General features: G+C 43.9%; 1 long non-coding RNA gene across 12 annotated transcripts in view; it reads left to right on the top strand.

Annotated features, from left to right (window-relative positions):
• LOC307181385 overlaps window positions 1-24566 on the top strand; it is a 420414-nt gene that overhangs the window by 1433 nt on the left and 394415 nt on the right. Inside the window, exon 1 of one of the 12 annotated variants that reach the window (XR_013826629.1) lies at window positions 12770-12828. The exons of the other annotated variants lie outside the window; for them this stretch is intronic. This is a non-coding gene — a long non-coding RNA (uncharacterized lncRNA). Of the gene's footprint in view, window positions 1-12769; window positions 12829-24566 lie in introns of those variants that run through there. 12 annotated transcript variants of the gene reach the window in all.

The raw sequence follows: 24566 nt of genomic DNA, 5'->3' as shown, positions 1-24566 counted from the left end.
TCGAAATTTGAGACCCTGTTCTGTTCTGTAATTCAGTTCCTGTGTAGCCAAGTTTACATTCCGTGTATTACTGATATCTTATGATGTTTCTTTTTCTGTGTGACTTATTTCAGTTAGAATCATCATACCTGAATCCACTCATTGTGCTGCTAAGGGCCTGATGACACAGATTTCATTGCTGAGTGATATTGCTTTGTAAGTAAATACCACAACTTCTTTATCCATTTTTCACTTTCTGCGATGTTGAACTTGTACTGTAAACGAGGTTCTTGTAAACAGAGCCGTTCCAAACTTTGGGGTGGCTGTGTCTTTTTGATTTTAATTTCCCTAAGCTATAGGACCATAAGTGGAAGTGCCCTAGGCTCTGTTGCTTTGTTTTTTAGATGTTTCAGGAAACACCATACACTTCTCCCGAGTGGTTGTTGGCAATTTACATCCCGCCCATCAGCATAACAAGGCTCCCAGTTCTCCATGGCCTGTCCTGCCTTTCTGGATTTTACACTTTTTTCAGATGGCCCTTTTGACCGGGGGGAAGTGAGACTTCATTGTAGTGCAGATTTCCTTTGCAAGCTTGCTTGGTTGGCCAAAAAGGGCGTATGCGTTTTTTCCTGAATATATTCAGGAAAAAACGCATACGCCCTTTTTGGCCAAGTGCATCATTGTGGACGTTCTGCCTCTTTTCCTATGCATTCAATGCAATTCCAGTCTACCTCCTAAAATCGGTTTCCTGCAATTCTGCCCCGCTTTCAAGTCCTCTTGGCAGCCTTACTTCAGTCTATTTTTGGACGATAGCTGTCATTTATAACTCTGCAGGTTTGTGAATTACAGTGCCCCTGAGCTCCTTTCTTCAACTCGCTTTCTTGTGAGCTGGCCGCAACACCGCAGGATGGCTTCAGGCCCTAATCTGGTTCCGGCACGGCACACTGAGCCTTTGGTTATTTCCTCTTCCTGGTGGGAAATGAGAGTTAAATTTGCCCGTCCAGACACCTCCAGCTAGCCTCTCATTGGTTCTCGCTATTCCTGTTCATCTTCCGCAGAAATTGCAAACTTTGCCAAACAGGAGGTTAAAGGCGCTGACTCTCCAAGTGGGGAGAGTGTTAGTAAAGCGTCTGGAATGTTGCACCCGAGTACCAGGGGAGGAAAACTGAGACATATTTGAACACGTCTCCCGTTCACATGGTTGATCATACTTGGGTTCCACATGCATGTTTTAGCTGAAGGAAGAATACCTAAAACCTGGGTAGTTGAAACCCGTGGAATGGGTACCATGCAATATGACTTCAAAGGGTCTTCATTTGCTCACCGAACCTCTCCAATCCTATCACTGCTGCGTTTATGCGCCTGTACACATGCTTGATTCTCCTTCGGAGACATAGCAATCCATAGGTTTTAAGAGACTTACTAGTCAGGTACATTCTTAGGCGTTTAATATGCGGTGTTGAGTCCATTTCGTTGAGCAAGGAGTAGCTCTTGTCTATTCCATATTTGGCTTAAGGAACTTTATCTGTGCTCATTTCAATCTCTGGTTTTATGCAGCACCCCAACTCACCTTTCCCCTTAAGCAAGCATAAGTTGGTTTTCGAAATTTGAGACCCTGTTCTGTTCTGTAATTCAGTTCCTGTGTAGCCAAGTTTACATTCCGTGTATTACTGATATCTTATGATGTTTCTTTTTCTGTGTGACTTATTTCAGTTAGAATCATCATACCTGAATCCACTCATTGTGCTGCTAAGGGCCTGATGACACAGATTTCATTGCTGAGTGATATTGCTTTGTAAGTAAATACCACAACTTCTTTATCCATTTTTCACTTTCTGCGATGTTGAACTTGTACTGTAAACGAGGTTCTTGTAAACAGAGCCGTTCCAAACTTTGGGGTGGCTGTGTCTTTTTGATTTTAATTTCCCTAAGCTATAGGACCATAAGTGGAAGTGCCCTAGGCTCTGTTGCTTTGTTTTTTAGATGTTTCAGGAAACACCATACACTTCTCCCGAGTGGTTGTTGGCAATTTACATCCCGCCCATCAGCATAACAAGGCTCCCAGTTCTCCATGGCCTGTCCTGCCTTTCTGGATTTTACACTTTTTTCAGATGGCCCTTTTGACCGGGGGGAAGTGAGACTTCATTGTAGTGCAGATTTCCTTTGCAAGCTTGCTTGGTTGGCCAAAAAGGGCGTATGCGTTTTTTCCTGAATATATTCAGGAAAAAACGCATACGCCCTTTTTGGCCAAGTGCGTCATTGTGGACGTTCTGCCTCTTTTCCTATGCATTCAATGCAATTCCAGTCTACCTCCTAAAATCGGTTTCCTGCAATTCTGCCCCGCTTTCAAGTCCTCTTGGCAGCCTTACTTCAGTCTATTTTTGGACGATAGCTGTCATTTATAACTCTGCAGGTTTGTGAATTACAGTGCCCCTGAGCTCCTTTCTTCAACTCGCTTTCTTGTGAGCTGGCCGCAACACCGCAGGATGGCTTCAGGCCCTAATCTGGTTCCGGCACGGCACACTGAGCCTTTGGTTATTTCCTCTTCCTGGTGGGAAATGAGAGTTAAATTTGCCCGTCCAGACACCTCCAGCTAGCCTCTCATTGGTTCTCGCTATTCCTGTTCATCTTCCGCAGAAATTGCAAACTGGGCCAAACAGGAGGTTAAAGGGACTGACTCTCCAAGTGGGGAGAGTGTTAGTAAAGCGTCTGGAATGTTGCACCCGAGTACCAGGGGAGGAAAACTGAGACATATTTGAACACGTCTCCCGTTCACGTGGTTGATCATACTTGGGTTCCACATGCATGTTTTAGCTGAAGGAAGAATACCTTAAACCTGTGTATTTGAAACCCGTGGAATGGGTACCATGCAATATGACTTCAAAGGGTCTTCATTTGCTCACCGAACCTCTCCAATCCTATCACTGCTGCGTTTATGCCCCTGTACACATGCTTGATTCTCTTTCGGAGACATAGCAATCCATAGGTTTTAAGATACTTACTAGTCAGGTACATTCTTAGGCGTTTAATATGCGGTGTTGAGTCCATTTCGTTGAGCAAGGAGTAGCTCTTGTCTATTCCATATTTGGCTTAAGGAACTTTATCTGTGCTCATTTCAATCTCTGGTTTTATGCAGCACCCCAACTCACCTTTCCCCTTAAGCAAGCATAAGTTGGTTTTCGAAATTTGAGACCCTGTTCTGTTCTGTAATTCAGTTCCTGTGTAGCCAAGTTTACATTCCGTGTATTACTGATATCTTATGATGTTTCTTTTTCTGTGTGACTTATTTCAGTTAGAATCATCATACCTGAATCCACTCATTGTGCTGCTAAGGGCCTGATGACACAGATTTCATTGCTGAGTGATATTGCTTTGTAAGTAAATACCACAACTTCTTTATCCATTTTTCACTTTCTGCGATGTTGAACTTGTACTGTAAACGAGGTTCTTGTAAACAGAGCCGTTCCAAACTTTGGGGTGGCTGTGTCTTTTTGATTTTAAATTCCCTAAGCTATAGGACCATAAGTGGAAGTGCCCTAGGCTCTGTTGCTTTGTTTTTTAGATGTTTCAGGAAACACCATACACTTCTCCCGAGTGGTTGTTGGCAATTTACATCCCGCCCATCAGCATAACAAGGCTCCCAGTTCTCCATGGCCTGTCCTGCCTTTCTGGATTTTACACTTTTTTCAGATGGCCCTTTTGACCGGGGGGAAGTGAGACTTCATTGTAGTGCAGATTTCCTTTGCAAGCTTGCTTGGTTGGCCAAAAAGGGCGTATGCGTTTTTTCCTGAATATATTCAGGAAAAAACGCATACGCCCTTTTTGGCCAAGTGCATCATTGTGGACGTTCTGCCTCTTTTCCTATGCATTCAATGCAATTCCAGTCTACCTCCTAAAATCGGTTTCCTGCAATTCTGCCCCGCTTTCAAGTCCTCTTGGCAGCCTTACTTCAGTCTATTTTTGGACGATAGCTGTCATTTATAACTCTGCAGGTTTGTGAATTACAGTGCCCCTGAGCTCCTTTCTTCAACTCGCTTTCTTGTGAGCTGGCCGCAACACCGCAGGATGGCTTCAGGCCCTAATCTGGTTCCGGCACGGCACACTGAGCCTTTGGTTATTTCCTCTTCCTGGTGGGAAATGAGAGTTAAATTTGCCCGTCCAGACACCTCCAGCTAGCCTCTCATTGGTTCTCGCTATTCCTGTTCATCTTCCGCAGAAATTGCAAACTGTGCCAAACAGGAGGTTAAAGGCGCTGACTCTCCAAGTGGGGAGAGTGTTAGTAAAGCGTCTGGAATGTTGCACCCGAGTACCAGGGGAGGAAAACTGAGACATATTTGAACACGTCTCCCGTTCACATGGTTGATCATACTTGGGTTCCACATGCATGTTTTAGCTGAAGGAAGAATACCTAAAACCTGGGTAGTTGAAACCCGTGGAATGGGTACCATGCAATATGACTTCAAAGGGTCTTCATTTGCTCACCGAACCTCTCCAATCCTATCACTGCTGCGTTTATGCGCCTGTACACATGCTTGATTCTCCTTCGGAGACATAGCAATCCATAGGTTTTAAGATACTTACTAGTCAGGTACATTCTTAGGCGTTTAATATGCGGTGTTGAGTCCATTTCGTTGAGCAAGGAGTAGCTCTTGTCTATTCCATATTTGGCTTAAGGAACTTTATCTGTGCTCATTTCAATCTCTGGTTTTATGCAGCACCCCAACTCACCTTTCCCCTTAAGCAAGCATAAGTTGGTTTTCGAAATTTGAGACCCTGTTCTGTTCTGTAATTCAGTTCCTGTGTAGCCAAGTTTACATTCCGTGTATTACTGATATCTTATGATGTTTCTTTTTCTGTGTGACTTATTTCAGTTAGAATCATCATACCTGAATCCACTCATTGTGCTGCTAAGGGCCTGATGACACAGATTTCATTGCTGAGTGATATTGCTTTGTAAGTAAATACCACAACTTCTTTATCCATTTTTCACTTTCTGCGATGTTGAACTTGTACTGTAAACGAGGTTCTTGTAAACAGAGCCGTTCCAAACTTTGGGGTGGCTGTGTCTTTTTGATTTTAATTTCCCTAAGCTATAGGACCATAAGTGGAAGTGCCCTAGGCTCTGTTGCTTTGTTTTTTAGATGTTTCAGGAAACACCATACACTTCTCCCGAGTGGTTGTTGGCAATTTACATCCCGCCCATCAGCATAACAAGGCTCCCAGTTCTCCATGGCCTGTCCTGCCTTTCTGGATTTTACACTTTTTTCAGATGGCCCTTTTGACCGGGGGGAAGTGAGACTTCATTGTAGTGCAGATTTCCTTTGCAAGCTTGCTTGGTTGGCCAAAAAGGGCGTATGCGTTTTTTCCTGAATATATTCAGGAAAAAACGCATACGCCCTTTTTGGCCAAGTGCGTCATTCTGGACGTTCTGCCTCTTTTCCTATGCATTCAATGCAATTCCAGTCTACCTCCTAAAATCGGTTTCCTGCAATTCTGCCCCGCTTTCAAGTCCTCTTGGCAGCCTTACTTCAGTCTATTTTTGGACGATAGCTGTCATTTATAACTCTGCAGGTTTGTGAATTACAGTGCCCCTGAGCTCCTTTCTTCAACTCGCTTTCTTGTGAGCTGGCCGCAACACCGCAGGATGGCTTCAGGCCCTAATCTGGTTCCGGCACGGCACACTGAGCCTTTGGTTATTTCCTCTTCCTGGTGGGAAATGAGAGTTAAATTTGCCCGTCCAGACACCTCCAGCTAGCCTCTCATTGGTTCTCGCTATTCCTGTTCATCTTCCGCAGAAATTGCAAACTTTGCCAAACAGGAGGTTAAAGGCGCTGACTCTCCAAGTGGGGAGAGTGTTAGTAAAGCGTCTGGAATGTTGCACCCGAGTACCAGGGGAGGAAAACTGAGACATATTTGAACACGTCTCCCGTTCACATGGTTGATCATACTTGGGTTCCACATGCATGTTTTAGCTGAAGGAAGAATACCTAAAACCTGGGTAGTTGAAACCCGTGGAATGGGTACCATGCAATATGACTTCAAAGGGTCTTCATTTGCTCACCGAACCTCTCCAATCCTATCACTGCTGCGTTTATGCGCCTGTACACATGCTTGATTCTCCTTCGGAGACATAGCAATCCATAGGTTTTAAGATACTTACTAGTCAGGTACATTCTTAGGCGTTTAATATGCGGTGTTGAGTCCATTTCGTTGAGCAAGGAGTAGCTCTTGTCTATTCCATATTTGGCTTAAGGAACTTTATCTGTGCTCATTTCAATCTCTGGTTTTATGCAGCACCCCAACTCACCTTTCCCCTTAAGCAAGCATAAGTTGGTTTTCGAAATTTGAGACCCTGTTCTGTTCTGTAATTCAGTTCCTGTGTAGCCAAGTTTACATTCCGTGTATTACTGATATCTTATGATGTTTCTTTTTCTGTGTGACTTATTTCAGTTAGAATCATCATACCTGAATCCACTCATTGTGCTGCTAAGGGCCTGATGACACAGATTTCATTGCTGAGTGATATTGCTTTGTAAGTAAATACCACAACTTCTTTATCCATTTTTCACTTTCTGCGATGTTGAACTTGTACTGTAAACGAGGTTCTTGTAAACAGAGCCGTTCCAAACTTTGGGGTGGCTGTGTCTTTTTGATTTTAAATTCCCTAAGCTATAGGACCATAAGTGGAAGTGCCCTAGGCTCTGTTGCTTTGTTTTTTAGATGTTTCAGGAAACACCATACACTTCTCCCGAGTGGTTGTTGGCAATTTACATCCCGCCCATCAGCATAACAAGGCTCCCAGTTCTCCATGGCCTGTCCTGCCTTTCTGGATTTTACACTTTTTTCAGATGGCCCTTTTGACCGGGGGGAAGTGAGACTTCATTGTAGTGCAGATTTCCTTTGCAAGCTTGCTTGGTTGGCCAAAAAGGGCGTATGCGTTTTTTCCTGAATATATTCAGGAAAAAACGCATACGCCCTTTTTGGCCAAGTGCATCATTGTGGACGTTCTGCCTCTTTTCCTATGCATTCAATGCAATTCCAGTCTACCTCCTAAAATCGGTTTCCTGCAATTCTGCCCCGCTTTCAAGTCCTCTTGGCAGCCTTACTTCAGTCTATTTTTGGACGATAGCTGTCATTTATAACTCTGCAGGTTTGTGAATTACAGTGCCCCTGAGCTCCTTTCTTCAACTCGCTTTCTTGTGAGCTGGCCGCAACACCGCAGGATGGCTTCAGGCCCTAATCTGGTTCCGGCACGGCACACTGAGCCTTTGGTTATTTCCTCTTCCTGGTGGGAAATGAGAGTTAAATTTGCCCGTCCAGACACCTCCAGCTAGCCTCTCATTGGTTCTCGCTATTCCTGTTCATCTTCCGCAGAAATTGCAAACTGTGCCAAACAGGAGGTTAAAGGCGCTGACTCTCCAAGTGGGGAGAGTGTTAGTAAAGCGTCTGGAATGTTGCACCCGAGTACCAGGGGAGTAAAACTGAGACATATTTGAACACGTCTCCCGTTCACATGGTTGATCATACTTGGGTTCCACATGCATGTTTTAGCTGAAGGAAGAATACCTAAAACCTGGGTAGTTGAACCCCGTGGAATGGGTACCATGCAATATGACTTCAAAGGGTCTTCATTTGCTCACCGAACCTCCCTAATCCTATCACTGCTGCGTTTATGCCCCTGTACACATGCTTGATTCTCTTTCGGAGACATAGCAATCCATAGGTTTTAAGATACTTACTAGTCAGGTACATTCTTATGCGTTTAATATGCGGTGTTGAGTCCATTTCGTTGAGCAAGGAGTAGCTCTTGTCTATTCCATATTTGGCTTAAGGAACTTTATCTGTGCTCATTTCAATCTCTGGTTTTACGCAGCACCCCAACTCACCTTTCCCCTTAAGCAAGCATAAGTTGGTTTTCTAAATTTGAGACCCTGTTCTGTTCTGTAATTCAGTTTCTGTGTAGCCAAGTTTACATTCCGTGTATTACTGATATCTTATGATGTTTCTTTTTCTGTGTGACTTATTTCAGTTAGAATCATCATACCTGAATCCACTCATTGTGCTGCTAAGGGCCTGATGACATAGATTTCATTGCTGAGTGATATTGCTTTGTAAGTAAATACCACAACTTCTTTATCCATTTTTCACTTTCTGCGATTTTGAACTTGTACTGTAAACGAGGTTCTTGTAAACAGAGCCGTTCCAAACTTTGGGGTGGCTGTGTCTATTTTATTTTAATTTTCCTAAGCTATAGGACCATAAGTGGAAGTGCCCTAGGCTCTGTTGATTTGTTTTTTAGATGTTTCAGGAGACCCCATACACTTCTCCCGAGTGGTTGTTGGCAATTTACATCCCGCCCATCAGCATAACAAGGCTCCCAGTTCTCCATGGCCTGTCCTGCCTTTCTGGATTTTACACTTTTTTCAGATGGCCCTTTTGACCGGGGGGAAGTGAGACTTCATTGTAGTGCAGATTTCCTTTGCAAGCTTGCTTGGTTGGCCAAAAAGGGCGTATGCGTTTTTTCCTGAATATATTCAGGAAAAAACGCATACGCCCTTTTTGGCCAAGTGCATCATTGTGGACGTTCTGCCTCTTTCCCTATGCTTTCAATACAATTCCAGTCTACCTCCTGAAATCGGTTTCCTGCAATTCTGCCCCGCTTTCAAGTCCTCTTGGCAGCCTTACTTCAGTCTATTTTTGGACGATAGCTGTCATTTATAACTCTGCAGGCTTGTGAATTACAGTGCCCCTGAGCTCCTTTCTTCAACTCGCTTTCTTGTGAGCTGGCCGCAACATCGCAGGATGGCTTCAGGCCCTAATCTGGTTCCGGCACGGCACGCTGAGCCTTTGGTTAATTCCTCTTCCTGGTGGGAAATGAGAGTTAAATTTGCCCGTCCAGACACCTCCAGCTAGTCTCTCATTGGTTCTCGCTATTCCTGTTCATCTTCCGCAGAAATTGCAAACTGGGCCAAACAGGAGGTTAAAGGCGCTGACTCTCCAAGTGGGGAGAGTGTTAGTAAAACTTCTGGAATGTTGCACCCGAGTACCAGGGGAGGAAAACTGAGACATATTTGAACACGTCTCCCGTTCACACGGTTGATCATACTCTGGGTTCCACATGCATGTTTTAGCTGAAGGAAGAATACCTTAAACCTGGAGAGTTGAGACCCGTGGAATGGGTACCATGCAATATGTCTTCAAAGGGTCTTCATTTGCTCACCGAACCTCCCCAATCCTATCACTGCTGCATTTATGCCCCTGTACACATGCTTGATTCTCTTTCGGAGACATAGCAATCCATAGGTTTTAAGATACTTACTAGTCAGGTACATTCTTAGGCGTTTAATATGTGGTGTTGAGTCCATTTCGTTGAGCAAGGAGTAGCTCTTGTCTATTCCATATTTGGCTTAAGGAACTTTATCTGTGCTCATTTCAATCTCTGGTTTTATGCAGCACCCCAACTCACCTTTCCCCTTAAGCAAGCATAAGTTGGTTTTCTAAATTTGAGAACCTGTTCTGTTCTGTAATTCAGTTCCTGTGTAGCCAAGTTTACATTCCGTGTATTACAGATATCTTATGATGTTTCTTTTTCTGTGTGACTTATTTCAGTTAGAATCATCATACCTGAATCCACTCATTGTGCTGCTAAGGGCCTGATGACACAGATTTCATTGCTGAGTGATATTGCTTTGTAAGTAAATACCACAACTTCTTTATCCATTTCTCACTTTCTGCGATGTTGAACTTGTACTGTAAACGAGGTTCTTGTAAACAGAGCCGTTCCAAACTTTTGGGTGGCTGTGTCTTTTTGATTTTAATTTCCCTAAGCTATAGGACCATAAGTGGAAGTGCCCTAGGTTCTGTTGCTTTGTTTTTTAGATGTTTCAGGAAACACCATACACTTCTCCCGAGTGGTTGTTGGCAATTTACATCCCGCCCATCAGCATAACAAGGCTCCCAGTTCTCCATGGCCTGTCCTGCCTTTCTGGATTTTACACTTTTTTCAGATGGCCCTTTTGACCGGGGGTAGTGAGACTTCATTGTAGTGCAGATTTCCTTTGCAAGTTTGCTTGGTTGGCCAAAAAGGGCGTATGCGTTTTTTCCTGAATATATTCAGGAAAAAACGCATACGCCCTTTTTGGCCAAGTGCATCATTTTGGACGTTCTGCCTCTTTTCCTATGCTTTCAATGCAATTCCAGTCTACCTCCTGAAATCGGTTTCCTGCAATTCTGCCCCGCTTTCAAGTCCTCTTGGCAGCCTTACTTCAGTCTATTTTTGGACGATAGCTGTCATTTATAACTCTGCAGGTTTGTGAATTACAGTGCCCCTGAGCTCCTTTCTTCAACTCGCTTTCTTGTGACCTGGCCGCAACACCGCAGGATGGCTTCAGGCCCTAATCTGGTTCCAGCACGGCATGCTGAGCCTTTGGTTAATTCCTCTTCCTGGTGGGAAATGAGAGTTAAATTTGCCCGTCCAGACACCTCCAGCTAGCCTCTCATTGGTTCTCACTATTCCTGTTCATCTTCCGCAGAAATTGCAAACTGGGCCAAACAGGAGGTTAAAGGGACTGACTCTCCAAGTGGGGAGAGTGTTAGTAAAGCGTCTGGAATGTTGCACCCGAGTACCAGGGGAGGAAAACTGAGACATATTTGAACACGTCTCCCGTTCACATGGTTGATCATACTTGGGTTCCATATGCATGTTTTAGCTGAAGGAAGAATACCGAAAACCTGGGTAGTTGAAACCCGTGGAATGGGTACCATGCAATATGACTTCAAAGGGTCTTCATTTGGTCACCGAACCTCTCCAATCCTATCACTGCTGCGTTTATGCCCCTGTACACATGCTTGATTCTCTTTCGGAGACATAGCAATCCATAGGTTTTAAGATACTTACTAGTCAGGTACATTCTTAGGCGTTTAATATGCGGTGTTGAGTCCATTTCATTGAGCAAGTAGTAGCTCTTGTCTATTCCATATTTGGCTTAAGGAACTTTATCTGTGCTCATTTCAATCTCTGGTTTTATGCAGCACCCCAACTCACCTTTCCCCTTAAGCAAGCATAAGTTCGTTTTCTAAATTTGAGACCCTGTTCTGTTCTGTAATTCAGTTCCTGTGTAGCCAAGTTTACATTCCGTGTATTACTGATATCTTATGATGTTTCTTTTTCTGTGTGACTTATTTCAGTTAGAATCATCATACCTGAATCCACTCATTGTGCTGCTAAGGACCTGATGACACAGATTTCATTGCTGAGTGATATTGCTTTGTAAGTAAATACCACAATTTCTTTATCCATTTTTCACTTTCTGCGATGTTGAACTTGTACTGTAAACGAGGTTCTTGTAAACAGAGCCGTTCCAAACTTTGGGGTGGCTGTGTCTTTTTGATTTTGAATTCCCTAAGCTATAGGACCATAAGTGGAAGTGCCCTAGGCTCTGTTGCTTTGTTTTTTAGATGTTTCAGGAAACACCATACACTTCTCCCGAGTGGTTGTTGGCAATTTACATCCCGCCCATCAGCATAACAAGGCTCCCAGTTCTCCATGGCCTGTCCTGCCTTTCTGGATTTTACCCTTTTTTCAGATGGCCCTTTTGACCGGGGGGAAGTGAGACTTCATTGTAGTGCAGATTTCCTTTGCAAGCTTGCTTGGTTGGCCAAAAAGGGCGTATGCGTTTTTTCCTGAATATATTCAGGAAAAAACGCATACGCCCTTTTTGGCCAAGTGCATCATTGTGGACGTTCTGCCTCTTTTCCTATGCATTCAATGCAATTCCAGTCTACCTCCTGAAATCGGTTTCCTGCAATTCTGCCCCGCTTTCAAGTCCTCTTGGAAGCCTTACTTCAGTCTATTTTTGGACGATAGCTGTCATTTATAACTCTGCAGGTTTGTGAATTACAGTGCCCCTGAGCTCCTTTCTTCAACTCGCTTTCTTGTGACCTGGCCGCAACACCGCAGGATGGCTTCAGGCCCTAATCTGGTTCCGGCACGGCATGCTGAGCCTTTGGTTATTTCCTCTTCCTGGTGGGAAATGAGAGTTAAATTTGCCCGTCCAGACACCTCCAGCTAGTCTCTCATTGGTTCTCGCTATTCCTGTTCATCTTCCGCAGAAATTGCAAACTGGGCCAAACAGGAGGTTAAAGGGACTGACTCTCCAAGTGGGGAGAGTGTTAGTAAAGCGTCTGGAATGTTGCACCCGAGTACCAGGGGAGGAAAACTGAGACATATTTGAACACGTCTCCCGTTCACGTGGTTGATCATACTCTTGGTTCCACATGCATGTTTTAGCTGAAGGAAGAATACCTAAAACCTGGGTAGTTGAAACCCGTGGAATGGGTACCATGCAATATGACTTCAAAGGGTCTTCATTTGCTCACCGAACCTCTCCAATCCTATCACTGCTGCGTTTATGCCCCTGTACACATGCTTGATTCTCTTTCGGAGACATAGCAATCTATAGGTTTTAAGATACTTACTAGTCAGGTACATTCTTAGGCGTTTAATATGCGGTGTTGAGTCCATTTCATTGAGCAAGGAGTAGCTCTTGTCTATTCCATATTTGACTTAAGGAACTTTATCTGTGCTCATTTCAATCTCTGGTTTTATGCAGCACCCCAACTCACCTTTACCCTTAAGCAAGCATAAGTTGGTTTTCTAAATTTGAGACCCTGTTCTGTTCTGTAATTCAGTTCCTGTGTAGCCAAGTTTACATTCCGTGTATTACAGATATCTTATGATGTTTCTTTTTCTGTGTGACTTATTTCAGTTAGAATCATCATACCTGAATCCACTCATTGTGATGCTAAGGGCCTGATTACATAGATTTCATTGCTGAGTGATATTGCTTTGTAAGCAAATACCACAACTTCTTTATCCATTTTTCACTTTCTGCGATGTTGAACTTGTACTGTAAACGAGGTTCTTGTAAACAGAGGCGTCTCAAACTTTAGGGTGGCTGTGTCTTTTTGATTTTAATTTCCCTAAGCTATACGACCATAAGTGGAAGTGCTCTAGGCTCTGTTGCTTTGTTTTTCAGATGTTTCTGGAAACACCATACACTTGTCCAGAGTGTCTGTTGACAATTTACATCCCGCCCATCAGCATAACAAGGCTCCCAGTTCTCCATGGCCTGTCCTGCCTTTCTGGATTTTACACTTTTTTCAGATGGACCTTTTGACCGGGGGGAAGTGAGACTTCATTGTAGTGCAGATTTCCTTTGCAAGCTTGCTTGGTTGGCCAAAAAGGGCGTATGCGTTTTTTCCTGAATATATTCAGGAAAAAACGCATACGCCCTTTTTGGCCAAGTGCATCATTGTGGACGTTCTGCCTCTTTTCCTATGCTTTCAATGCAATTCCAGTCTACCTCCTGAAATCGGTTTCCTGCAATTCTGCCCCACTTTCAAGTCCTCTTGGCAGCCTTACTTCAGTCTATTTTTGGACGATAGCTGTCATTTATAACTCTGCAGGTTTGTGAATTACAGTGCCCCTGAGCTCCTTTCTTCAACTCGCTTTCTTTTGAGCTGGCCGCAACACCGCAGGATGGCTTCAGGCCCTAATCTGGTTCCGGTACGGCACGCTGAGCCTTTGGTTATTTCCTCTTCCTGGTGGGAAATGAGAGTTAAATTTGCCCGTCCAGACACCTCCAGCTAGCCTCTCATTGGTTCTCGCTATTCCTGTTCATCTTCCGCAGAAATTGCAAACTGGGCCAAACAGGAGGTTAAAGGCGCTGACTCTCCAAGTGGGGAGAGTGTTAGTAAAGCGTCTGGAATGTTGCACCCGAGTACCAGGGGAGGAAAACTGAGACATATTTGAACACGTCTCCCGTTCACATGGTTGATCATACTTGGGTTCCACATGCATGTTTTAGCTGAAGGAAGAATACCTTAAACCTGGAGAGTTGAGACCCGTGTAATGGGTACCATGCAATATGACTTCAAAGGGTCTTCATTTGCTCACCGAACCTCTCCAATCCTATCACTGCTGCGTTTATGCCCCTGTACACATGCTTGATTCTCTTTTGGAGACATAGCAATCCATAGGTTTTACGATACTTACTAGTCAGGTACATTCTTAGGCGTTTAATATGCGGTGTTGAGTCCATTTCGTTGAGCAAGGAGTAGCTCTTGTCTATTCCATATTTGACTTAAGGAACTTTATCTGTGCTCATTTCAATCTCTGGTTTTATGCAGCACCCCAACTCACCTTTACCCTTAAGCAAGCATAAGTTGGTTTTCTAAATTTGAGACCCTGTTCTGTTCTGTAATTCAGTTCCTGTGTAGCCAAGTTTACATTCCGTGTATTACTGATATCTTATGATGTTTCTTTTTCTGTGTGACTTATTTCAGTTAGAATCATCATACCTGAATCCACTCATTGTGATGCTAAGGGCCTGATGACATAGATTTCATTGCTGAGTGATATTGTTTTGTAAGTAAATACCACAACTTCTTTATCCATTTTTCACTTTCTGCGATGTTGAACTTGTACTGTAAACGAGGTTGTTGTAAACAGAGGCGTCCCAAACTTTGGGGTGGCTATGTCTTTTTGATTTTAATTTCCCTAAGCTATAGGACCATAAGTGGCAGTGCCCTAGGCTCTGTTGCTTTGTTTTTTAGATGTTTCAGGAAACACAATACACTTCTCCCCAGTGTCTGTTGGCAATTTACATCCCGCCCATCAGCATAACAAGGCTCCCAGTTCTCCATGGCCTGTCCTGCCTTTCTGGATTTTACACTTTTTTCAGATGGCCCTTTTGACCGGGGGGAAGTGAGACTTCATTGTAGTGCAGATTTCCTTTGCAAGCTTGCTTGGTTGGCCAAAAAGGGCGTATGCGGTTTTTCCTGAATATATTCAGGAAAAAACGCATACGCCCTTTTTGGCCAAGTGCATCATTGTGGACGTTCTGCCTCTTTTCCTATGCTTTCAATGCAATTCCAGTCTACCTCCTGCAATCGGTTTCCTGCAATTCTGCCCCGCTTTCAAGTCCTCTTGGCAGCCTTACTTCAGTATATTTTTGGACGATAGCTGTCATTTATAACTCTGCAGGTTTGTGAATTACAGTGCCCCTGAGCTCCTTTCTTCAACTCGCTTTCTTTTGAGCTGGCCGCAACACCGCAGGATGGCTTCAGGCCCTAATCTGGTTCCGGTACGGCACGCTGAGCCTTTGGTTATTTCCTCTTCCTGGTGGGAAATGAGAGTTAAATTTGCCCGTCCAGACACCTCCAGCTAGCCTCTCATTGGTTCTCGCTATTCCTGTTCATCTTCCACAGAAATTGCAAACTGGGCCAAACAGGAGGTTAAAGGCGCTGACTCTCCAAGTGGGGAGAGTGTTAGTAAAGCGTCTGGAATGTTGCACCCGAGTACCAGGGGAGGAAAACTGAGACATATTTGAACACGTCTCCCGTTCACATGGTTGATCATACTTGGGTTCCACATGCATGTTTTAGCTGAAGGAAGAATACCTTAAACCTGGAGAGTTGAGACCCGTGTAATGGGTACCATGCAATATGACTTCAAAGGGTCTTCATTTGCTCACCGAACCTCTCCAATCCTATCACTGCTGCGTTTATGCCCCTGTAAACATGCTTGATTCTCTTTTGGAGACATAGCAATCCATAGGTTTTACGATACTTACTAGTCAGGTACATTCTTAGGCGTTTAATATGCGGTGTTGAGTCCATTTCGTTGAGCAAGGAGTAGCTCTTGTCTATTCCATATTTGGCTTAAGGAACTTTATCTGTGCTCATTTCAATCTCTGGTTTTATGCAGCACCCCAACTCACCTTTACCCTTAAGCAAGCATAAGTTGGTTTTCTAAATTTGAGACCCTGTTCTGTTCTGTAATTCAGTTCCTGTGTAGCCAAGTTTACATTCCGTGTATTACTGATATCTTATGATGTTTCTTTTTCTGTGTGACTTATTTCAGTTAGAATCATCATACCTGAATCCACTCATTGTGCTGCTAAGGGCCTGATGACACAGATTTCATTGCTGAGTGATATTGCTTTGTAAGTAAATACCACAACTTCTTTATCCATTTTTCACTTTCTGCGATGTTGATCTTGTACTGTAAATGAGGTTCTTGTAAACAGAGCCGTTCCAAACTTTGGGGTGGCTGTGTCTTTTTGATTTTAATTTCCCTAAGCTATAGGACCATAAGTGGAAGTGCCCTAGGTTCTGTTGCTTTGTTTTTTTGATGTTTCAGGAAACACCATACACTTCTCCCGAGTGGTTGTTGGCAATTTACATCCCGCCCATCAGCATAACAAGGCTCCCAGTTCTCCATGGCCTGTCCTGCCTTTCTGGATTTTACACTTTTTTCAGATGGCCCTTTTGACCGGGGGGAAGTGAGACTTCATTGTAGGGCAGATTTCCTTTGCAAGCTTGCTTGGTTGGCCAAAAAGGGCATATGCGTTTTTTCCTGAATATATTCAGGAAAAAACGCATACGCCCTTTTTGGCCAAGTGCATCATTGTGGACGTTCTGCCTCTTTTCCTATGCTTTCAATGCAATTCCAGTCTACCTCCTGAAATCGGTTTCCTGCAATTCTGCCCCGCTTTCAAGTCCTCTTGGCAGCCTTACTTCAGTCTATTTTTGTACGATAGCTGTCATTTATAACTCTGCAGGTTTGTGAATTACAGTGCCCCTGAGCTCCTTTCTTCAACTCGCTTTCTTTTGAGCTGGCCGCAACACCGCAGGATGGCTTCAGGCCCTAATCTGGCTCCGGTACGGCACGTTGAGCCTTTGGTTATTTCCTCTTCCTGGTGGGAAATGAGAGTTAAATTTGCCCGTCCAGACACCTCCAGCTAGCCTCTCATTGGTTCTCGCTATTCCTGTTCATCTTCCTCAGAAATTGCAAACTGGGCCAAACAGGAGGTTAAAGGCGCTGACTCTCCAAGTGGGGAGAGTGTTAGTAAAGCGTCTGGAATGTTGCACCCGAGTACCAGGGGAGGAAAACTGAGACATATTTGAACACGTCTCCCGTTCACATGGTTGATCATACTTGGGTTCCACATGCATGTTTTAGCTGAAGGAAGAATACCTTAAACCTGGAGAGTTGAGACCCGTGTAATGGGTACCATGCAATATGACTTCAAAGGGTCTTCATTTGCTCACCGAACCTCTCCAATCCTATCACTGCTGCGTTTATGCCCCTGTGAACATGCTTGATTCTCTTTTGGAGACATAGCAATCCATAGGTTTTACGATACTTACTAGTCAGGTACATTCTTAGGCGTTTAATATGCGGTGTTGAGTCCATTTCGTTGAGCAAGGAGTAGCTCTTGTCTATTCCATATTTGGCTTAAGGAACTTTATCTGTGCTCATTTCAATCTCTGGTTTTATGCAGCACCCCAACTCACCTTTACCCTTAAGCAAGCATAAGTTGGTTTTCTAAATTTGAGACCCTGTTCTGTTCTGTAATTCAGTTCCTGTGTAGCCAAGTTTACATTCCGTGTATTACTGATATCTTATGATGTTTCTTTTTCTGTGTGACTTATTTCAGTTAGAATCATCATACCTGAATCCACTCATTGTGCTGCTAAGGGCCTGATGACACAGATTTCATTGCTGAGTGATATTGCTTTGTAAGTAAATACCACAACTTCTTTATCCATTTTTCACTTTCTGCGATGTTGAACTTGTACTGTAAATGAGGTTCTTGTAAACAGAGCCGTTCCAAACTTTGGGGTGGCTGTGTCTTTTTGATTTTAATTTCCCTAAGCTATAGGACCATAAGTGGAAGTGCCCTAGGTTCTGTTGCTTTGTTTTTTTGATGTTTCAGGAAACACCATACACTTCTCCCGAGTGGTTGTTGGCAATTTACATCCCGCCCATCAGCATAACAAGGCTCCCAGTTCTCCATGGCCTGTCCTGCCTTTCTGGATTTTACACTTTTTTCAGATGGCCCTTTTGACCGGGGGGAAGTGAGACTTCATTGTAGGGCAGATTTCCTTTGCAAGCTTGCTTGGTTGGCCAAAAAGGGCGTATGTGTTTTTTCCTGAATATATTCAGGAAAAAACGCATACGCCCTTTTTGGCCAAGTGCATCATTGTGGACGTTCTGCCTCTTTTCCTATGCTTTCAATGCAATTCCAGTCTACCTCCTGAAATCGGTTTCCTGCAATTCTGCCCCACTTTCAAGTCCTCTTGGCAGCCTTACTTCAGTCTATTTTTGTACGATAGCTGTCATTTATAACTCTGCAGGTTTGTGAATTACAGTGCCCCTGAGCTCCTTTCTTCAACTCGCTTTCTTTTGAGCTGGCCGCAACACCGCAGGATGGCTTCAGGCCCTAATCTGGCTCCGGTACGGCACGTTGAGCCTTTGGTTATTTCCTCTTCCTGGTGGGAAATGAGAGTTAAATTTGCCCGTCCAGACACCTCCAGCTAGCCTCTCATTGGTTCTCGCTATTCCTGTTCATCTTCCTCAGAAATTGCAAACTGGGCCAAACAGGAGGTTAAAGGCGCTGACTCTCCAAGTGGGGAGAGTGTTAGTAAAGCGTCTGGAATGTTGCACCCGAGTACCAGGGGAGGAAAACTGAGACATATTTGAACACGTCTCCCGTTCACATGGTTGATCATACTTGGGTTCCACATGCATGTTTTAGCTGAAGGAAGAATACCTTAAACCTGGAGAGTTGAGACCCGTGTAATGGGTACCATGCAATATGACTTCAAAGGGTCTTCATTTGCTCACCGAACCTCTCCAATCCTATCACTGCTGCGTTTATGCCCCTGTACACATGCTTGATTCTCTTTTGGAGACATAGCAATCCATAGGTTTTACGATACTTACTAGTCAGGTACATTCTTAGGCGTTTAATATGCGGTGTTGAGTCCATTTCGTTGAGCAAGGAGTAGCTCTGGTCTATTCCATATTTGACTTAAGGAACTTTATCTGTGCTCATTTCAATCTCTGGTTTTATGCAGCACCCCACCTCACCTTTACCCTTAAGCAAGCATAAGTTGGTTTTCTAAATTTGAGACCCTGTTCTGTTCTGTAATTCAGTTCCTGTGTTGCCAAGTTTACATTCCATGTATTACTGATATCTTATGATGTTTCTTTTTCTGTGTGACTTATTTCAGTTAGAATCATCATACCTGAATCCACTCATTGTGCTGCTAAGGGCCTGATGACACAGATTTCATTGCTGAGTGATATTGCTTTGTAAGTAAATACCACAACTTCTTTATCCATTTTTCACTTTCTGCGATGTTGAACTTGTACTGTAAATGAGGTTCTTGTAAACAGAGCCGTTCCAAACTTTGGGGTGGCTGTGTCTTTTTGATTTTAATTTCCCTAAGCTATAGGACCATAAGTGGAAGTGCCCTAGGTTCTGTTGCTTTGTTTTTTAGATGTTTCAGGAAACACCATACACTTCTCCCTAGTGGTTGTTGGCAATTTACATCCCGCCCATCAGCATAACAAGGCTCCCAGTTCTCCATGGCCTGTCCTGCCTTTCTGGATTTTACACTTTTTTCAGATGGCCCTTTTGACCGGGGGGAAGTGAGACTTCATTGTAGTGCAGATTTCCTTTGCAAGCTTGCTTGGTTGGCCAAAAAGGGCGTATGCGGTTTTTCCTGAATATATTCAGGAAAAAACGCATACGCCCTTTTTGGCCAAGTGCATCATTGTGGACGTTCTGCCTCTTTTCCTATGCTTTCAATGCAATTCCAGTCTACCTCCTGCAATCGGTTTCCTGCAATTCTGCCCCGCTTTCAAGTCCTCTTGGCAGCCTTACTTCAGTATATTTTTGGACGATAGCTGTCATTTGTAACTCTGCAGGTTTGTGAATTACAGTGCCCCTGAGCTCCTTTCTTCAACTCGCTTTCTTTTGAGCTGGCCGCAACACCGCAGGATGGCTTCAGGCCCTAATCTGGTTCCGGTACGGCACGCTGAGCCTTTGGTTATTTCCTCTTCCTGGTGGGAAATGAGAGTTAAATTTGCCCCTCCAGACACCTCCAGCTAGCCTCTCATTGGTTCTCGCTATTCCTGTTCATCTTCCACAGAAATTGCAAACTGGGCCAAACAGGAGGTTAAAGGCGCTGACTCTCCAAGTGGGGAGAGTGTTAGTAAAGCGTCTGGAATGTTGCACCCGAGTACCAGGGGAGGAAAACTGAGACATATTTGAACACGTCTCCCGTTCACATGGTTGATCATACTTGGGTTCCACATGCATGTTTTAGCTGAAGGAAGAATACCTTAAACCTGGAGAGTTGAGACCCGTGTAATGGGTACCATGCAATATGACTTCAAAGGGTCTTCATTTGCTCACCGAACCTCTCCAATCCTATCACTGCTGCGTTTATGCCCCTGTACACATGCTTGATTCTCTTTTGGAGACATAGCAATCCATAGGTTTTACGATACTTACTAGTCAGGTACATTCTTAGGCGTTTAATATGCGGTGTTGAGTCCATTTCGTTGAGCAAGGAGTAGCTCTTGTCTATTCCATATTTGGCTTAAGGAACTTTATCTGTGCTCATTTCAATCTCTGGTTTTATGCAGCACCCCAACTCACCTTTACCCTTAAGCAAGCATATGTTGGTTTTCTAAATTTGAGACCCTGTTCTGTTCTGTAATTCAGTTCCTGTGTAGCCAAGTTTACATTCCGTGTATTACAGATATCTTATGATGTTTCTTTTTCTGTGTGACTTATTTCAGTTAGAATCATCATACCTGAATCCACTCATTGTGCTGCTAAGGGCCTGATGACACAGATTTCATTGCTGAGTGATATTGCTTTGTAAGTAAATACCACAACTTCTTTATCCATTTCTCACTTTCTGCGATGTTGAACTTGTACTGTAAACGAGGTTCTTGTAAACAGAGCCGTTCCAAACTTTGGGGTGGCTGTGTCTTTTTGATTTTAATTTCCCTAAGCTATAGGACCATAAGTGGAAGTGCCCTAGGTTCTGTTGCTTTGTTTTTTAGATGTTTCAGGAAACACCATACACTTCTCCCGAGTGGTTGTTGGCAATTTACATCCCGCCCATCAGCATAACAAGGCTCCCAGTTCTCCATGGCCTGTCCTGCTTTTCTGGATTTTACACTTTTTTCAGATGGCCCTTTTGACCGGGGGTAGTGAGACTTCATTGTAGTGCAGATTTCCTTTGCAAGTTTGCTTGGTTGGCCAAAAAGGGCGTATGCGTTTTTTCCTGAATATATTCAGGAAAAAACGCATACGCCCTTTTTGGCCAAGTGCATCATTTTGGACGTTCTGCCTCTTTTCCTATGCTTTCAATGCAATTCCAGTCTACCTCCTGAAATCGGTTTCCTGCAATTCTGCCCCGCTTTCAAGTCCTCTTGGCAGCCTTACTTCAGTCTATTTTTGGACGATAGCTGTCATTTATAACTCTGCAGGTTTGTGAATTACAGTGCCCCTGAGCTCCTTTCTTCAACTCGCTTTCTTGTGACCTGGCCGCAACACAGCAGGATGGCTTCAGGCCCTAATCTGGTTCCAGCACGGCATGCTGAGCCTTTGGTTAATTCCTCTTCCTGGTGGGAAATGAGAGTTAAATTTGCCCGTCCAGACACCTCCAGCTAGCCTCTCATTGGTTCTCGCTATTCCTGTTCATCTTCCGCAGAAATTGCAAACTGGGCCAAACAGGAGGTTAAAGTGACTGACTCTCCAAGTGGGGAGAGTGTTAGTAAAGCGTCTGGAATGTTGCACCCGAGTACCAGGGGAGGAAAACTGAGACATATTTGAACACGTCTCCCGTTCACATGGTTGATCATACTTGGGTTCCATATGCATGTTTTAGCTGAAGGAAGAATACCGAAAACCTGGGTAGTTGAAACCCGTGGAATGGGTACCATGCAATATGACTTCAAAGGGTCTTCATTTGGTCACCGAACCTCTCCAATCCTATCACTGCTGCGTTTATGCCCCTGTACACATGCTTGATTCTCTTTCGGAGACATAGCAATCCATAGGTTTTAAGATACTTACTAGTCAGGTACATTCTTAGGCTTTTAATATGCGGTGTTGAGTCCATTTCGTTGAGCAAGGAGTAGCTCTTGTCTATTCCATATTTGGCTTAAGGAACTTTATCTGTGCTCATTTCAATCTCTGGTTTTATGCAGCACCCCAACTCACCTTTCCCCTTAAGCAAGCATAAGTTGGTTTTTGAAATTTGAGACCCTGTTCTGTTCTGTAATTCAGTTCCTGTGTAGCCAAGTTTACATTCCGTGTATTACTGATATCTTATGATGTTTCTATTTCTGTGTGACTTATTTCAGTTAGAATCATCATACCTGAATCCACTCATTGTGCTGCTAAGGGCCTGATGACACAGATTTCATTGCTGAGTGATATTGCTTTGTAAGTAAATACCAGAACTTCTTTATCCATTTTTCACTTTCTGCGATGTTGAACTTGTACTCTAAACGGGGTTCTTGTAAACAGAGGCGTCCCAAACTTTGGGGTGGCTGTGTCTTTTTGATTTTAATTTCCCTAAGCTATAGGACCATAAGTGGAAGTGCCCTAGGCTCTGTTGCTTTGTTTTTTAGATGTTTCAGGAAACACCATACACTTCTCCGGAGTGTCTGTTGGCAATTTACATCCCACGCATCAGCATAACAAGGCTCCCAGTTCTCCATGGCCTGTCCTGCCTTTCTGGATTTTACACTTTTTTCAGATGGCCCTTTTGACCGGGGGGAAGTGAGACTTCATTGTAGTGCAGATTTCCTTTGCAAGCTTGCTTGGTTGGCCAAAAAGGGCGTATGCGTTTTTTCCTGAATATATTCAGGAAAAAACGCATACGCCCTTTTTGGCCAAGTGCATCATTGTGGACGTTCTGCCTCTTTTCCTATGCTTTCAAAGCAATTTCAGTCTACCTCCTGAAATCGGTTTCCTGCAATTCTGCCCCGCTTTCAAGTCCTCTTGGCAGCCTTACTTCAGTCTATTTTTGGACGATAGCTGTCATTTATAACTCTGTAGATTTGTGAATTACAGTGCCCCTGAGCTCCTTTCTTCAACTCGCTTTCTTGTGAGCTGGCCGCAACACCGCAGGATGGCTTCAGGCCCTAATCTGGTTCTGGCCCGGCACGCTGAGCCTTTGGTTATTTCCTCCTCCTGGTGGGAAATGAGAGTTAAATTTGCCCGTCCAGACACCTCCAGCTAGCCTCTCATTGGTTCTCGCTATTCCTGTTCATCTTCCGCAGAAATTGCAAACTGGGCCAAACAGGAGGTTAAAGGCGCTGACTCTCCAAGTGGGGAGAGTGTTAGTAAAGCGTCTGGAATGTTGCACCCGAGTACCAGGGGAGGAAAACTGAGACATATTTGAACACGTCTCCCGTTCACATGGTTGATCATACTTGGGTTCCACATGCATGTTTTAGCTGAAGGAAGAATACCTTAAACCTGGAGAGTTGAGACCCGTGTAATGGGTACCATGCAATATGACTTCAAAGGGTCTTCATTTGCTCACCGAACCTCTCCAATCCTATCACTGCTGCGTTTATGCCCCTGTACACATGCTTGATTCTCTTTTGGAGACATAGCAATCCATAGGTTTTACGATACTTACTAGTCAGGTACATTCTTAGGCGTTTAATATGCGGTGTTGAGTCCATTTCGTTGAGCAAGGAGTAGCTCTTGTCTATTCCATATTTGACTTAAGGAACTTTATCTGTGCTCATTTCAATCTCTGGTTTTATGCAGCACCCCAACTCACCTTTACCCTTAAGCAAGCATAAGTTGGTTTTCTAAATTTGAGACCCTGTTCTGTTCTGTAATTCAGTTCCTGTGTAGCCAAGTTTACATTCCGTGTATTACTGATATCTTATGATGTTTCTTTTTCTGTGTGACTTATTTCAGTTAGAATCATCATACCTGAATCCACTCATTGTGCTGCTAAGGGCCTGATGACATAGATTTCATTGCTGAGTGATATTGTTTTGTAAGTAAATACCACAACTTCTTTATCCATTTTTCACTTTCTGCGATGTTGAACTTGTACTGTAAACGAGGTTGTTGTAAACAGAGGCGTCCCAAACTTTGGGGTGGCTGTGTCTTTTTGATTTTAATTTCCCTAAGCTATAGGACCATAAGTGGCAGTGCCCTAGGCTCGGTTGCTTTGTTTTTTAGATGTTTCAGGAAACACCATACACTTCTCCCGTGTGTCTGTTGGCAATTTACATCCCGCCCATCAGCATAACAAGGCTCCCAGTTCTCCATGGCCTGTCCTGCCTTTCTGGATTTTACACTTTTTTCAGATGGCCCTTTTGACCGGGGGGAAGTGAGACTTCATTGTAGTGCAGATTTCCTTTGCAAGCTTGCTTGGTTGGCCAAAAAGGGCGTATGCGGTTTTTCCTGAATATATTCAGGAAAAAACGCATACGCCCTTTTTGGCCAAGTGCATCATTGTGGACGTTCTGCCTCTTTTCCTATGCTTTCAATGCAATTCCAGTCTACCTCCTGCAATCGGTTTCCTGCAATTCTGCCCCGCTTTCAAGTCCTCTTGGCAGCCTTACTTCAGTCTATTTTTGGACGATAGCTGTCATTTATAACTCTGCAGGTTTGTGAATTACAGTGCCCCTGAGCTCCTTTCTTCAACTCGCTTTCTTTTGAGCTGGCCGCAACACC

The sequence above is a fragment of the Stenella coeruleoalba genome, assembly GCF_951394435.1.
Source record: "Stenella coeruleoalba genome assembly, contig: scaffold_60, whole genome shotgun sequence".
Lineage (NCBI taxonomy): Eukaryota > Metazoa > Chordata > Mammalia > Artiodactyla > Delphinidae > Stenella > Stenella coeruleoalba.
Note: the sequence above shows the minus strand (reverse complement) of the source record. Positions and strands in the feature narration are given on the sequence as shown.